Raw genomic sequence first — 16,400 nt, 5'->3', positions numbered from 1 at the left:
ATTCTCCTCCCTCCATCTACAACAACCTTTCTTTCTCTCCTTCATCCCGCCATCACCGAACCCTTTGGAAGTTCCTTCATGGCTCTCCATAGAAAACCCTCTATCGCCAACAAACCTTACCTCTCCACCATTCATCTTCAACCTCCTCCACTTCCAGACCCTTCCGCCCTTCTCTATAAGAAGGGTGCAAGGGGGGAAGAACGAAAAAAGGGAGAAAGAACAACCATTCGCATCGATCTCCACTAGAGCTTTCAGAACCACCCATCGACATCAAGGAGCTTCATCATCCATCATCGGCAGAAAGATCATATCTCCTCCATCGGATCCCATTTTTTTCCTAGAAACCCCTCTTCTCCTTTAGCTCGGTTATAAGGGGAGCTCCAGAGCAGACCGCATTTCACCACCTTCATCTGAGCTCTCTCTTTCAAAAGCCCTGCAAAACAAGGAACTCGCACCTCCCCCCCTTTTCCTGCTATCAGTAGAGGAATCCGACAACACAAGGCGATCCGGTAGGAACCCTCTGTCGCCTCTGCCCTCTATTTTCTGATTTCCATATTTTCTCTGGTCTTACCCCCATTAACGCACGTTTAAGGGAGTTGGGTTGCTTATAGCAACACCAATCCCTCTCTTGTGCAACAGCAAATGAAATGGCCACGATTCGACATTTTTTTTTGTTTGTTTTTTTTGTTTTTCTGCTTTACTCGTGCTGCGATTTTGGGCTCAGGCTGTCGGATTTAATAATCTGACAGGATTCATCCGAATCCCAGTCCAAACTTCCTGCTAAACTTTTCCCTCGTTTTTTATCTTTCTGAATTTTCAGTTTCCTGTATGATTTCAACTTCTCTTTTGATTGGTAAGTTTTACTTTATTTCTGCAATTTTTGATTTCCAGCTTCGCCAAATATGTTTCAACATTCCCATTTCATTTCTGCATTTCCTTTTTAACATTATTAGCAATCTCATTCTATTTTGTTGTGGCTATATACTCATCTTATTAAAGCATTCAATACCTGGGATGCCTCCTTCATAATGTTGCTCTGTTACCATTTTATGTCATTATGTCCCCTATTTGAGTGTAATCCTGACTTTCTCAGCGTCAAGCTCCTGTTACCATTTGAGGTAACGATCTAGGCAGCAGGTAATTCTCACAATTGGTTCTATAGTGGGTCTAATTATAATGGTTCGTTTAGAAGATATGATCTGATCATTTTTTTTTATCAGTTCAAGCATTGTTGACTGTTCTGGTTTTGATGCAAAGATGAGACGTTATAGCTACAAATGCAGACGTGTTGTAGCATGGATTGGTTTAAGTATCGTTGTCCCATCTTGTTTCGGGTGTCTTGCATTTTAGTTTTTTTTTCTATTTCTAATATCATGTAAGATTTTGCATCATTGAAGTTTGTTCTCTATAATTGCCTTGACTTACTCCATGCCACTGTTCACATGATATTTGCAACTACGTTATATTTCATCAGCACTACACCATCTACATTGTACACTTTTTGCTGTAGAAAGCTTTAACCACTGACGACCTTAATTATGCATCCATGCGATTTCCTATGGTCTGAGTTTGAATCCATAACACATCAACAAATATACTATCTGCTGATTGAGAATGTTGAGACATCCTACAACTCGGAGAATGAGGAGATATATGGCCCATTGTCCCTGTTTGTTACACATGCAAAACCTTGTTGAGAACCTAGTTGATCCTGCTAGTTGCGAAATGTTGTCTGATATCGCTGAAAGAGATCCAGACGCAAGTCTTAATGATGTTCATAAAGCCGTGGATGTTCACTAGTTGCTACAGCAAGATGCAAGCCATAGCTTTGTTCATGATAATATGGATGTTTGTTGCTTATTGCAATTTGAATGAAATAGTTGCCAGTTTATGTTGGTCACAAGATTGACCTTTCTTGAAGACCTCATGTACACTCTTTGTCTAACACTGAGCATCAACAAGACAAGTTTCAGCTCTAGCTACAGTAAGGACACTTGTAGCAATGACAATTTCTTTTCACTGCAGCATGGTCTGAGGTGTCTCCATAGTGTCGCAGGCTGTTGGAGCCTCCTGGGTGTTTATGACACAGCAACTCTAAGGCTGCTATGGATTTTTATAGCCTACATCTCCACCTTCACAGCACATCGCTGCATTCATCACACATCGTGCACTATATCACAACACCCTCATTTCCACATATTCCAGCATGTGTTCCATCACGGCTTCATATGTATTCCCTGCTCATCTACAGTATATCCGTGAATTTCAGTAGCCATGTATGCCTTACCAGAATTCAAAATGTTGCTATATATGTTCGTGCTATGTCATGGCGACCCCAGCTGATATTAAGTCGCATGCAGGTCACCAACGCTCTGTTGTATATGATCTCCCTGCACTTGTGGTACAACAACTTCCTCTTATACCTGCAACACAGTGTTACAACCACATATTCTCTGCTTTTTTTTTTATCATTTGAATAGTGGCACTGCAGCAGGTACCCTTTTTTTTTCTCTCTTCTCCTGTATTTACTATACGTAGTATATGATTCTTCATATGTGTGTTTAGTCCAATTATATATTTGCCTAGTGCGTTAAACATCTGTACCCCTGTTCATCCTTTTTAGTTCCAGTTTTTCCCCATATCTGATCTAAGGAGCATGCTCCTATTTGTAATTTAAGGGCCCAAAGACAAAGCACTTATAATATCAGATCATGTTTTAAATTCACTACAAAGACCTGATGTCCCTCAATCATCGGAATATACACTACTGAGAGCCATCTTTATGTTTATTTAAATTCGCCTATGCTTACTAGGAATTCCATACCAAACAGCTAATCATTAGTTGGTACACCGAGTAATATATCTATATCTATATATATATATATATATATATAGGCTGTTATGTAGCAAATGTTGAATTCTGGTATAATAATCAGTCAATATATAGGCATTGAGGACCTGCTGAAGCATGTGATAAATAATTCAGCTGAACATAAACCTTCAACAAAAAGAAGATGGGTTGCTCACGTCTGACAGTGGGTCAACTTGCTGTGTCTGCTTACCCTAAATAAATATGTTTTGCTTGAGCCTATCCCCTTTTTCCCCATCAAACTGTTATGTCCGGAGAAGCTCAACACTAATGAGAAATAACCTGACTGGCATAGATCGGTTACCTTCTATGGTGTTGGAGGATTGGCTTCTATTGATATTGTTTGAAAGGTCAAAATCGATGCAGAGTCTGGAGCTTGATTGTGATTTCTCTCTTAATGCATCACTCACATTGTCCATTGCATACTATCACCACTACCTACAACAACACCTGCACTCATTTCCAACCCCAATTCCCATCTTTTCTTATTTCACAAGGTATTGTATATGTCATATATATATATATACATATATATATATATATTTATATATATATATACATATATGCATGTATATATAGGTATGTATATAGGTATATATGTCATTTTCCATCTTTCCATCATGAATATCTTGGCATATGAGCATTTTACCATTGGCATTTTTGAAACCCAGGTGATATGTGCAATTCTCTTCTATTTTTCATACTAACTAAGTGTTTTGCAGGAAACATGTGGAAAATGTCATTACTTGGGAGTTGTATTTTCAATTTTAAATACTGTAATGAGTTAGATTATAATGAAATTTTATATTTTCTGTACTAGATTAGAATGAATGAGCATATATATCTTAGAAATTGTTTGTTTTCATGTCATTTTCTCTTTTTATTTTCAAAAAATTTCACAAATGAAGAACACGAATGGCACGTGCACCATTTTGTAAAAGGTAATTAATCCTAAGTTGATGATTTACATCAATGGCCATAGTTAGGATGTAAACAAAACTTAGGATTTTTATCTTTTATAAGATAACATTGGATCCACACTGGATCCTCTTCAAAAATCATCATACTTTTAAATATTTTCTTCTTTTATCAGAGTTTAGTTTAAAATTGGCTCAATATATATATCAATGGCCATAGTCAGGATATATTAAGAGTTAATTTCATTTTAAACTCTATAAAAGCACCAAAATATGTTTTATTCTCCACTTGAATTTAAACATAGATTATTATATAATACATTCAATGACCATAGTCAGGAGTGTATTATATCCTCAATCTTATTTTACATTCATTTGAAGAATGAAATATGCTTTTCAAAACCAAATTCAAATTCTTTAAATTCATTCATCATTTAGGATAGAATTGCAGCATATTTTCAAAATGCTTCTTCAAAAATCCAAGTGATCTTGAATATCTTTTTTTTCTATTTCAAATCATCAATTCTATCTCATTTTCAAAGTCCAATTTAACTTTGAAATTCTTGATTCATTTTCTAAAATCCAAAATCAACCTTCAAATTCAAAGTCCAATTTGACTTTGAAGTTCCTTTGTATATTCAAAATTCAATTCTCAAATCAACTTTGAAATTCCAAGTTCATTGTCAAGATTCAAATTCAAATTCAAATTCAAATTCAAATTCAAATTCAAATTCAATTCAATATCTCAAAATTCCATTTTCAAAGTTCAATTTAACTTTGAAACTACTGATTCATCTTCTGATTTCAAATTCAGACTCAAGTTTAATTTCTTATCTTCAAAATCAAAATTTATCCAGAACCAAGTTTATTTTCCTATTCAATCTGGGTTTTCAAAACCTAGACTCATCTCGAAAAGACCCATTTGGACTTCCAAAGTCCAAATCCAAAGTTAGATCCCAATCCCAATTTGGATCCAGATTTTCAAGTGCAATCACCACTTTTGGATCTCAGACTTCAGATCCAATCCCCATTTAGGATCCTAGATCCAGAATTCAACTTCATCTTGGATCTCAGACCTTCAGATCCAAATTCCATTTTAGGTCCCAGACTCCGGATCCAATCCAATCTTGGATCTCAGACTTCAGATCCAAAATCCATTTTAGGATCCAGAATCCAACTTCACCTTGGATCTCAAACTTCAGATCCAAAATCCATTTTAGGATCCAGAATCCAACTTCCATCTTGGATCTCAGATTTCGGATCCAAAACCCATTTTAGGATCCAGAATCCAATTCCATCTTGGATCTCAGACTTCAGATCCAAATTCCATTTAGGATTCAGAATTCAACTTCATCATTGGATCTCAGATTTCAGATCCAAAATCCCATTTAGGATTCTAAATCCAGAATTCAATTTCATCTTAGATCTCAATTCTATTTAGGATCCAGACTTTGGATTCAAATTTCATCTTGAACTCCAGATTTCAAATCAAATTCTATTTCCAAATCCAACTTTCAAATTCAACTCCATTACATTCCTGATTTCAAATCCAAGTCTATCTTGATTTCCAAAATTCTAAAAAACCAATTCCATTTCTCTTAAACCCAACTCTATTTGATTTTCTTAAATCTCATTCTGATTTTAAAATCTGGAAATTCAATTCCATTTCAAACATTCATCCAAATTCAAAATTCTAATTCAAAGTCCATTTCTGACTTTGAAACTTCCTTTCCTTCCCTTTTATCTCAAAACCTCAAATCATTCTTTTTCAAAAGTCAAGATTTTCCCAACTCTGATTATTTCAAAGACTTAGAACTTCAAGATATCCTTCCTGATCTATCTCAAGTTCTAAAGCTAGATTCAACCATTTCTTCACTCTATAATCAAATTCATCTCAGAAAACTTGGAAATTTTTAAAACATCTTCTCAAAAGCATACATTTATGCATTTGTATTGCACAAGCATGATTCTTTGTGCATCTAGATTTAGAATAAATTCTTAGATAATATTTAGGCAAAGCAAAGAGGCATAGATTCGATCCTTGGTTCGATTACCCCTGGTAAAGGCACCAGGAACGGTCGAACCTCGTACCGACGAGCGAATCCCGTCTCCCAATTTTCCTGCAAATATTTCAAAAATGGAGGCGAGTTATTTTCTTAAATATTTTCAAATCCAGGTCAAGTGAGACCCCACAAAAGAGTTCCTCTCTCTCTTCTTTTCTTTTCTCTTCTCTTCTCTTCTCTCTTCTTTTTTTGTCTTTTATTTTACTCCCTTCAAAAAGGAAGAAAATAGAGGTTAGAAAAGGAAAAGAGAAGGAAGAGAGAGAAATTACAAGAGAGGAATAATTTTGCGATGATCACAAGTAGTCTCCTTGATCACCGTCAAAAACTCCAACTCTCACAGGAGTCGACTCGAAACAGCTTGGGAAACTAGATCCGCAAGTGCGAACGAACCCTTAGGTTCCGATAATCGATGTCTTAAGCCCGATATACGAGGCTTGAAACACGAAACTGTGTCTCACATCGGAAGACACCCGAAAACACATAATTCAACAATTCAAGCAGAGCAAGTCATTAAACAACAGAAACTGAATTAGAAACATTTACAGTGCGATGGCTGATGCGTGCAGATACTTGAACCACACTTCTTTATCTCTTTTAAAACACGGCTCTGATACCAAATCTGTAGCGCCCCCAGATTTCCCGACTTGTAAAATCCTTTGGATTTTTTTTGGGTAAACTTTTTTTTTGAAAATCAGATGCGTAAGTGCGGAAGAAGCCAAAAAGGGAAAGAAACAAGCGACGAACTCTGGGCGGGGCCACAGGTATGAAACAACAGTTAAATGAAACAACCTTTATTAAATATATCTTTACAAAATTGTACAACCAATCCCTTATACAAAAGCACTGCCAAAATCCAATAAAAGTCTCCAGAAGTGTGGGTTCAGAGTCCGCTGCAGCACATCGAGCCTCATCGCACGCCTAAGCAACACCCGTATCCCCATAAAACTGGGTCAGTACTCTTCGGAGCTGGTGAGACAAACCAAACTCAAAGTACCAAAGTGTGGAAATCGAAAGCAGCTATTCAAGACGTACATAGCATGCTTAAATTACAACAACGTACAACTAAAACATGAGCATGTATAGTAAGCAGTAGTGGAACTACACATGGATCTACGAGAGAATGTAACTGTCATGAATCAATGCAAATAGGCAAGGCATGAGCAATTAGCTATGACTAATCATTTCACAGTTCGTATCCATTTGTAAAGTATGCATCAAGGAACATAATCAAGCATATTTCATAACATTAGTAACATGGTATGCATCACAGAACATAAACAATAATTGCAATAACACCAGAGACTGTGATGTGCAAGCAGAGTGTCATCGTGAATCATGCACAGTTACAAGTGGACAAGTATGTGCATCGTGTCATAAGTGCAAGAACTAGCCAAGTGACGATACAAAACATTGCACGTTATGATGAGACAGTTAGAAGCATTTGTCACGGTAAAGCGTGACTTACAAGTTGTGCCAAAGTTTGTTAACCACGTATTAAAACCATAAGCGTGCTCATCTCGCTAAGCGGGACCATCGCCCACCAAAACTCGCCAAGGAGTTGCACAAGACTCAAAAGACTGCAAAATCATACCAAGTGCCTCGAGCTCCCTCGTGCTTAGGGAAACCATTCCATTGCCAATGTGACTAATACATTCAAGTAGTGCGAGCAAAACATGGGAGTACATTCATCCATGCAAACAAACACAACGAGCACGATTATGTGACTATATTCATTTGATGACCTGCACCTTAGGTTTCGTAATTACGAAAACCCTTATTTGAAAGCACTCGATAAGGCATCAATCTCAATTACTTTGCGTACTATGCTAAAGCGAACATATGCATGGAGATATGCATTCTCATTACCCATATCAACGGGTTGACATTCTTTATTTCGCACTCATTAAGATGTCTAGCAATTCAGAACTCGTGAAGATACCAAAATTTGTGCCGTGCATTGTATGGCGAGAGGCATGCCATACCCCTTTCAACTTCGTATTAAAACCATAGTTATTTAAAGGCATTGAAGACGATATTATTTGTAAGCATTTCGAGTTCCATAACGAGACAGACACACATGTGAAAAGGCTAAGTCCATACAATCATATCGATGAAAATTATCATTTATTTGCGCACATATAACAATATATATATATATATATATTATTTGCTTTGGCAACCGTGCACTCTTGTCTAAGTCGCAACAAGTCAAAAAGTGGAAATCATTGGGGTATTGGACCCCGTGCTGCGAACACACATGCAGCCCCATGGGCTGCAGTCCGAAGCTTGCCAAACAGCCCACGACGCGCGGCAAAAATGAAGGGGAACAAGCTGCACCACCGGGACCAACAGAGCGGGTCAAGGTGAGACTACCCGCACGGATTGCGTGCATCGCAAAGGCCCAGGTCTGGACTGATCGGTCCAGACCCACCAAACGGTTCCACTCAGATCTGACAAGGTCTGGACCATATGTCCAGACTCCAGGTGGTTCAGCCAACAACAAGAGCAAGGGGCGCAAGCCTTTCAGCCCACACCCAGAGGCAACCCACCTGCTGCAACTAGGTTGCAGCAGGCTCACCCAACAAGTTCCAGGTCTGGACCGACTGGTCCAGACCTAGATTGGCTCCAGCCAACAGCCAAGGAAAAAGGGTGTAGGCCCTGCAGCCTGCACCTGGTTGCAGCCCATACGCTGAAACCGATGCAGCAGTCCGAAATCCAGCTAGAGGGTGAGGAGGGCTTATGCCCAAACCGAACAGAAAAATGGGTGGTGTGCTGGGCATGACGCCCATCTGAATAAGTTGGAGCAGGCCTTTGACAAGTCTGGACCGAATTCAGTCCAGACCATTTCTAGCCAAGGCTGCAAAATCCGAACCCACACCAACCCGAGTTGGTGGGTTCGGCTATGGCTCAAGCTGAACCCAAAAAGGGAGAAAATAAGGGGCATCCATGCTGGGGTCGGTCTAGTTAAAACCTTGCTGGACACGTCCAGCATGTCTGGACTGTTCCAGCCAAGAAAGTAAAATGGAGGTTCAACGTCCAACCCAAAAATGAAACAACTGAAATAAAATGGGAAAGACCAATGCGTATTCATGCAAGGCTCAACCCGACTAGCCCGAGCCAGCAGCACCCAAACCCAACGGAGTTGGCTTGGCTCGGTAAGACTGCTTTGGCGTGGGTTTAGTCCATGGTTTCCCAGCCAACCGAAGAGTACTGAGGCTGTCACGATTCTAGCCACTCTCGAGGAAGGTGCAACAACACAAAGGAAGAATGTAGACGATAAGTGGGGGCCTTAACCGTGCAATTACTAGCTAATGAAGGAAAAATCCAATTTTTATGAGAGCATGCTTGTTATCGTCGCGAAATTTTTCCCGTCTTCCCTTCCTTGCGGAAGAGAGAGGGAAATGCTTTTGCGCTTCAAACTTGACCGGATTTTGGAAAATTGTTTTGAAATACTCGCCTCCGTTTTGAAAATTGCGGGAAAATCCATGGGATGGGGCTCGACCTGTCGGTACGAGGTTCGACCGTTCCTGCCGCCTTTAACAGGGGTAATCGAACCAAGGACCAAAATTGTGCTTGACTTAGTTAAATCATCAAAATCGTGTTCTATCCTAAATGCACAGAGAATTCAGGCATGCACTATGAGATTTGAAAAATGGAAGTAGGAAAACATGATGTATGCTTGGAAAATATTTGGAGTTGAAAGCTATTTCTCAGGAAACTCAGAAGAAAGGGGTTTTGAAATCACGAGAAAGTTCATAAAGATATGGGAAAATCATGAATAGTTGAAAATCCTGGGAAAATAGAAGTGATTCTTGAGAAAAAGGTGAACATTTGAAAAGGGAAACACTTCTCAGGAAAACTTGGACTTTGAGAATTTTCTTAGGAAAATGATGGAAATCCTGAGAAAATGGAAAGAATTCTTTAGAAAAAGGTAAACGTTTGAAGGAAAAATGCTTGTCAGAAAAAAGCTTCAAGTTTTGAAAACTTTCTTGAGAAAATGGTTGAGATTCATCGGAAAATTCTTCGGAGAGGGAAATTCACACTTAGGAAATTGAAATCCTGGGAATTTTAGCCTTAAAACCCTTGAAAATTGATTTTTTATTCTTGAGGAAGATTGGAAAACTCTTTTTGAAAATCTTAAGAAAATAACATTTTCCAGGGTAAACTGTGGAAAAACTTGACTTGGGAAAACCGATTTGAAAGATCCTCAGAGTTTTTTTGAGAAAACGATTTCTTGAGAATGAAATTTTCTTAAGAAAATCGTGGGAAAACCAATGATTTCATGATGCAAATGATATGAGTGAATGAATGCACTTTGAAAGATTTTCTAAGAAATTTGTTGGAAAAATGTGTATTAAGTCAAAATAAATCCTTCACATATTCTGACTGTGGCCATGAATATGTTCAGAGTTTAGTTGATTTAATGCACAATGTTTTAAAAATATTGGAAATATGATGTGCATTTTAAGATAGCCTAAGAGTGCAGGCTCAATGTGACTAGTAGAAAGATGATGGATCTGGGTCTCATCCATATTCCGACTAGGGCCGTAAATATGGACTCCACCGAGTCTGTCAACTCCCTAAGAGTTGGTGCACGTGCCATTCGTGTACATCCATAGTGCTTTTGAAATAATGTGCATGAATCACATAAACAGGATATTGCAGGAATTTAAACTATATGATATGCATCCTAGTCTAAGCAGAAAATTAAATTTCTTATTCCAAAATTTACATTATTACATCACTAAATAAATGAAATGAAAGGAAATTGTAGACTTCAGCTCCTTCATTTGAATGTCCCTGCCAAACTTGAAATAGGGTTAGCTCAAATATGTGGGTTTTTCCAAGATTTTCCAATAATATTCTGAAATTATTGGATTTAATTGGATATAAACCTTATTATCATGCTTCCTTGATATTTGAAATGCAAGAAATTCAGTAGAAAATAGTTTGAAATTCGAAATGGTGGTCAAAATGACCAAAATACCCCTAATTATAAAGTTATACCTTTAAAATCAGGGTTTTTGAAGGAAAACTTGGAAAAATTGAGATTTTGAAATTCAAATTGAATCAAATGATGATGAAATGCAGTATTAGGCATGATAACATGCTGCTAAACACCTTAGGACTGTAAAATCGGAATTTGACATTTTGCAATTTATCCAAAATAACGAATTTCGCTTGTATTTCGCTTGGATCCGGGTCCCGCGGGGCCCTGTATTGATGATATGGCTAAATCAAGCCTCAAATGAATTCCAAATTACACCAAATTCGGTATGAAGCATCTACCTACTCTGATAAACAGCCTAGAATGCTAAAAATAACGAAATGATATGATTTAAATGCTAAAATTTAAAGAAAGTCCTAAAAAGGGTGGATTTCGCCTATGGACTCGAACCAAATGCGATGCTTAATATGATAATGCAAGATTTACACCATAAAAACTTCTGATATTTTTTAGACTGCTAAAGGACCCTAAATGGAACACTTTTGGTTTTTACAGCCTCGGGATTTGAACTATGGTGAGTTCGGTAATGGGGATTTGGTTCTGATGGAGGTAAAATCGACCTAATCTGATATAAACTCCTAAAAAAATAGAAAACAGCCATGGAAATTTCTGATATTTAACAGAGCTACTCACGAAACCTACATGGACAACTTTCATGTTCATGATTTTAGCATTTGATCAACATAAATATGGATAAAAATCAAACTTCTCATTTCTAAATCGACAGAATAGACAAATGGGACCAAATAGGTGACTGACAAAAAAAATCCGAAACAGATATCACAACTGTTCTAAAAATCACAGGATTTCAGATGCAAATAAAGGACATCTCGGACATAATATTCATTTTTTACAGATTCGGATTTGGAGCAATACCCAAAGATAACTCATAGCCTTAAGTCGATCCAAAGTCTCAGAGGCCCAAATCAGGCTCTGACACGTGTCCCAAACTCTCGGATTTTTGTCAGACATTAAAAAAATTCAGAAAAATCTGAGAACATCATGTTAAAAACTACACATCCTCTTGAGTTCATAACATCTTTCGGATCGAAAATAGGATCTCCCATGAGGGAGATCTCGATTTTACAAGTCGGAAATACAATTTTAAAATGCATACCAGGTAATAAAACCCGACTCACCTTTTTGAACGTTTACCGCAGTAAACGAATTCAAATCCTTTCGAATTTTTGGCACATTTCTAGGAACACCTAAGGGCGCATTCCATGATTTTTTTAGAATTTTGTATGAATAATAAATGCATGAAATGACATGTGGACTGACTGAAAAAAATAGAGAGCTACTGAAATTGAGCAGAATTGAAATAAATACCTAATTAAACCTAATTAACCTATGAAACATGCTAAATTAACGAAATAAAATGCAAATTAAATTTAGCTAAATGCATGAATGATAAAAATCATCAAGAAAGTATAATTATATATTTTTATATTTGTCGTTTTATGAGAATAGCTCAATCCATCCCTCGAATGAGCTCTTTCTTCAAACGACAACACGAATCAAATCATGATGAAATCGATTGGAATAGGGGCTTACCTTGTGTTCTCCTGTGGTTTTGGAACTCCCAAAATGAACGACTACCTTGACAATGGGCTCCAGAGGGGCGTGAATCCAAAGGAAACCAAGAAAGAAAGAAAATGGAATTATGAAGTTCAATTCTCAAACAGGGCTCCCTCTGAGCTGGGCATGGGCTAGGGTATTTGTAGAAATTTTGGAGATTTTCAAAATTCAAACACAGTGAATCTGGACCTTCTATGTGGCGCCATCTCAAAGCATGCCATCTTGATTTTTTGAGAAAATAAAAATGAGAATTTTGTGAGTGAGACACCTCAGCAAGGGAAATTGGAATTTTTCAAAAAGCTTGCTTGATTTTTTCTGCAGGAGTCTCCCAAATGGCGCCACCTCAGAGGATGTCCTCTTGGAGTTTGAAATTCAAAGCTTGGTTTTCCTGGAAGAAGGAGAGATTGCCATGTGGCGCCACCTCAGGGTGGCTCCACACTGCCATGTGTCAGAAGGTAGGAGCAGAGGAAGCAGAAGATGCCACCTCAGAGGGGTTTGAATTCTACTTTTTCTGATGAAAGGAAAGACTGACATGTGGTGCCACCTCAGGGTGGCTCAACATTGACATGTGTCAGGAGGCAAGAGCTGAAGAAGCAGAAGACGCCACCTCAGAGGGGTTGTCTTGGAGTTTGAAATTCAAATTCTGCTTTATTCTGGAAGGAGGAGAGACTGCCATGTGGCGCCATCTCAGGGTGGCTCCTACAATGACATGTGGCAAGAGGGAGGAAAAGGGACACGTGGCACCATCTCAAAAAATGAATTTAGGGAGGAGACTTCAGGATTTGCGCCACCTTAGCCTGGAGTTTGAATATTTGAATTGTTGCTTTTTCTGAAGGAGGCAGAAAGTGACATGTGTTACTTGCTTTTTCTGAAGAAAGCAGAGAGAGACACATGTCCCTTGCTTTTTCTGAGAAGAGCAGAGGGTGACATGTGTCACTTGCTTTTTCTGAGAAAAGCAAGGAGTGACATGTGTCACTTGCTTTTTCTGAGAAGAGCAGAGAATGACACGTGTCACTTGCTTTTTCTGATAAAAGCAGGGAGTGACATGTGTCACTTGCTTTTTCTGAGAAGAGCAGAGGGTGACATGTGTCAGTCTGCTTTTTCTGAGAAGAGCAGAGAATGACATGTGTCAGTCTACTTTTTCTGAGAAGAGTAGAGAATGACATGTGTCAGTCTGCTTTTTCTGAGAAGAGCAGAGAATGACACATGTCACTTGCTTTTTCTGAGGAAAGCAGAGGGTGACATGTGTCACTTGCTTTTTCTGAGAAAAGCAGGGAATGACATGTGTCACTTGCTTTTCTGAGAAAAGCAGAAGGTGACATGTGTCAGTCTGCTTTTCCTGAGGAAAGGAGAGAGTGACATGTGTTACTTGCAGGAGACATAATTCAAATGGTGCCACCTTAGGGGAGACAAGCTCTACTTTTTCTGAACAGGACAACACATGACACTTGGCATCTCATGGTGACTTTGGAATGACACATGGCACATGGTGAAGATGGTGGGCACTGACACGTGGCATGAAATGAAGAGGATGTCTAATGACATGTGGCGGCTTCTTAAGGTAGCCCCACACTGACACTTGGTAGATAAATGGGAGGAGAGAGAAAAGACAAGTGGCGTCAATCCAGGGGACAAGGCTCCTATATTTTTGGGTTTTTCAAAATTCAGGTTTTTCAAAAGAAAAGCCTATGTGACACCACCTCAGTGTGGGTCCCACATTGCTTCTTTATTGAAATAAGGACAAGACAACAACCTCTTTTTGGAATTTTCATAAAATTTGGACTAATTGGTAAAACAAATTTTTTTGGAAAGAGTTGGCCCCTGTAGGGCGATTTTGTAAAAGGAAGATATTTGAAATTGTTTGACAAAAGGGCAAAATCTGAGATGAAAGGGCTAGAATCAAAATCCTTATCGAAAATTATCCAGATTGTTTTCCTGAGAAAATATTTTGAAATTCAGAGTCCTAGGGGTAAAATGGGAAGAATTGATAATTTTGAAGACCCAGGGTTTTGAAATCGATTTTGAAAAGAGTTGAAATTCAAATCTGGATTGAAAATTTTGAAATCGAGAGTTCTGGACCTCGAAATGACATGCTGTGTAGTGCAATGACATGAAATGCTCATGCAATGCTATGCAATAACATGTCTTATGAAATGTAATCCTGAACCGGGCTTTGGAGATTCCTGTCTCCTGTCAGAATTTTGAACATCTGAGCTGAAATAGAGAAATTTTGAGAGTTGCAGATGAAATTCAGACTTTTGCAAGGTCTGAGCTCAGAAAATGACCATTTTGCCCTCCGGCGATTTTAGGGGCTGGATGCTGATACTTGGTGGAAATGTTGGAGAGGTGAGTGAAAATTTGGGGTGTTTACAATGCTCAAACCAAAACCACAAATCCGAAGTAGAAACATGTAATGGCAGCTCGTGAAAACATGCATGAACATGTAAAAGAAATCTTGTTCAAACCAAAACCCACAAATGGGTGCATGCAAGGAAAACTCATGAAGATGCAAAACACCTAGGAATTTCTCAATCCAAAAACCACGTTTGGACAAGAGAAGGAGTGTCTCACCTTCGAGGCTTTGAAACAACTAAGGAGATGAAGATGGAGGAAGAGGTGTTGAAGGTTGGAGCTGTAGCAATGTGGTGTTCCACACCACTCACACGCCTAGGAGAAGAAGGGAAGAAGAGCAAGAGAGGAGAGCCTAAAAAAAAAATCACCCAAGAGGAGACCCCTTTCTCTCTCTTCAAGGCTTAAGTAGCTAGGGCTTAAAAGATTGAATGGCTGGGATTAATCCAGCCTAGATGGAGAGCTGGGGTGCACCACGCCCCCCATAGCCAGCCATGGACCAATGCATGTTGAGCCTTTAAATCTTTTTAGAAATCTTTCAAAAACGCCCATGGAAAGGTTTTATAAAGGCCTTTAAAACTTGTAGAATTTACTTGGGCTACCACCCAACCCAACCAATCGGCTTTTGTTATTTGAATTAATTCAAAAAGCTTGCAAAAATGCCATGGGGCACCAGCCCCATGCTCCTTTTATGGGAAAAACGCCCCTCATAATGAGCTCTAGGCTTCATTATGAGGGTTTTGAAAAGAACACTGGCCAATCATGGCCTTCTTTTCCAAAACCATGCAATTTCTTTCAAATATGCCACCCAGCTGGTCAAACCTTGACCAGCAGATCAACCAAGTCTAAAATGGTCCTCTAGAGGGGTGCACATAGGGTTTGGTCCTTCTTTAGTGATCCGGATCCAAATCCAAAGAAAATCGCCAAATGCTCTTATTTCAAAACAACACTTATTTTATGCATTAAACTACTAAATAACTTCCAATGAATCATTTAGTTCTCTATAACACCTCAATTAATCTAAAATGCTCGAAGCCTCTTGAGGAAATTCTCATCCGTTTGCGAGAATTAAGAGTATTACGATTCGGGTCCAATTGTAGATCAAAACTCATAATTCACATGCACTGACAAGGTTTTTACATCGTATGGGTCCCAAATTCAATGATAAACTATAAAAATATATTATAATCTAACCCTTAAAATTTCAGAAGCTAATTCATCCAAAATTAGGCACTTCTTACTTACACAGTATATTTACGCGATTTTTGGGTCGCGCGTGCAAAGCCAAAATACAAAGCACAGTCAATTTACATCAAATTACATGCTATAATCTCATAAATACACAAAAGCATACATTTCAATATTAATTAGGCAGTAAATTCCTCAGAAAATTCGCGGGTCTTACACTCTTTGCTTTGCTAAAAGATTATCTAAGAATTTATTCTAAGTCCAAATGCACAAAGAATCATGCTTGTGCAATGCAAGGATATATGCTCTTTTTGAAAAAGGATTTTGGAAATCTCCAAGTGTTTTTTAGATGAATTTGATAATAGAGTGAAGAAATGACTTCTGAATGGTTGAATCTTGACTTAGAACTTGAGATAAATCAGGAGAGA

This window comes from Nuphar pumila, chromosome 1 (assembly GCF_984573655.1).
Source record: "Nuphar pumila chromosome 1, dmNupPumi1.hap1.1, whole genome shotgun sequence".
Classification (NCBI taxonomy): domain Eukaryota; kingdom Viridiplantae; phylum Streptophyta; class Magnoliopsida; order Nymphaeales; family Nymphaeaceae; genus Nuphar; species Nuphar pumila.
This window is presented reverse-complemented; position numbering follows the sequence as displayed.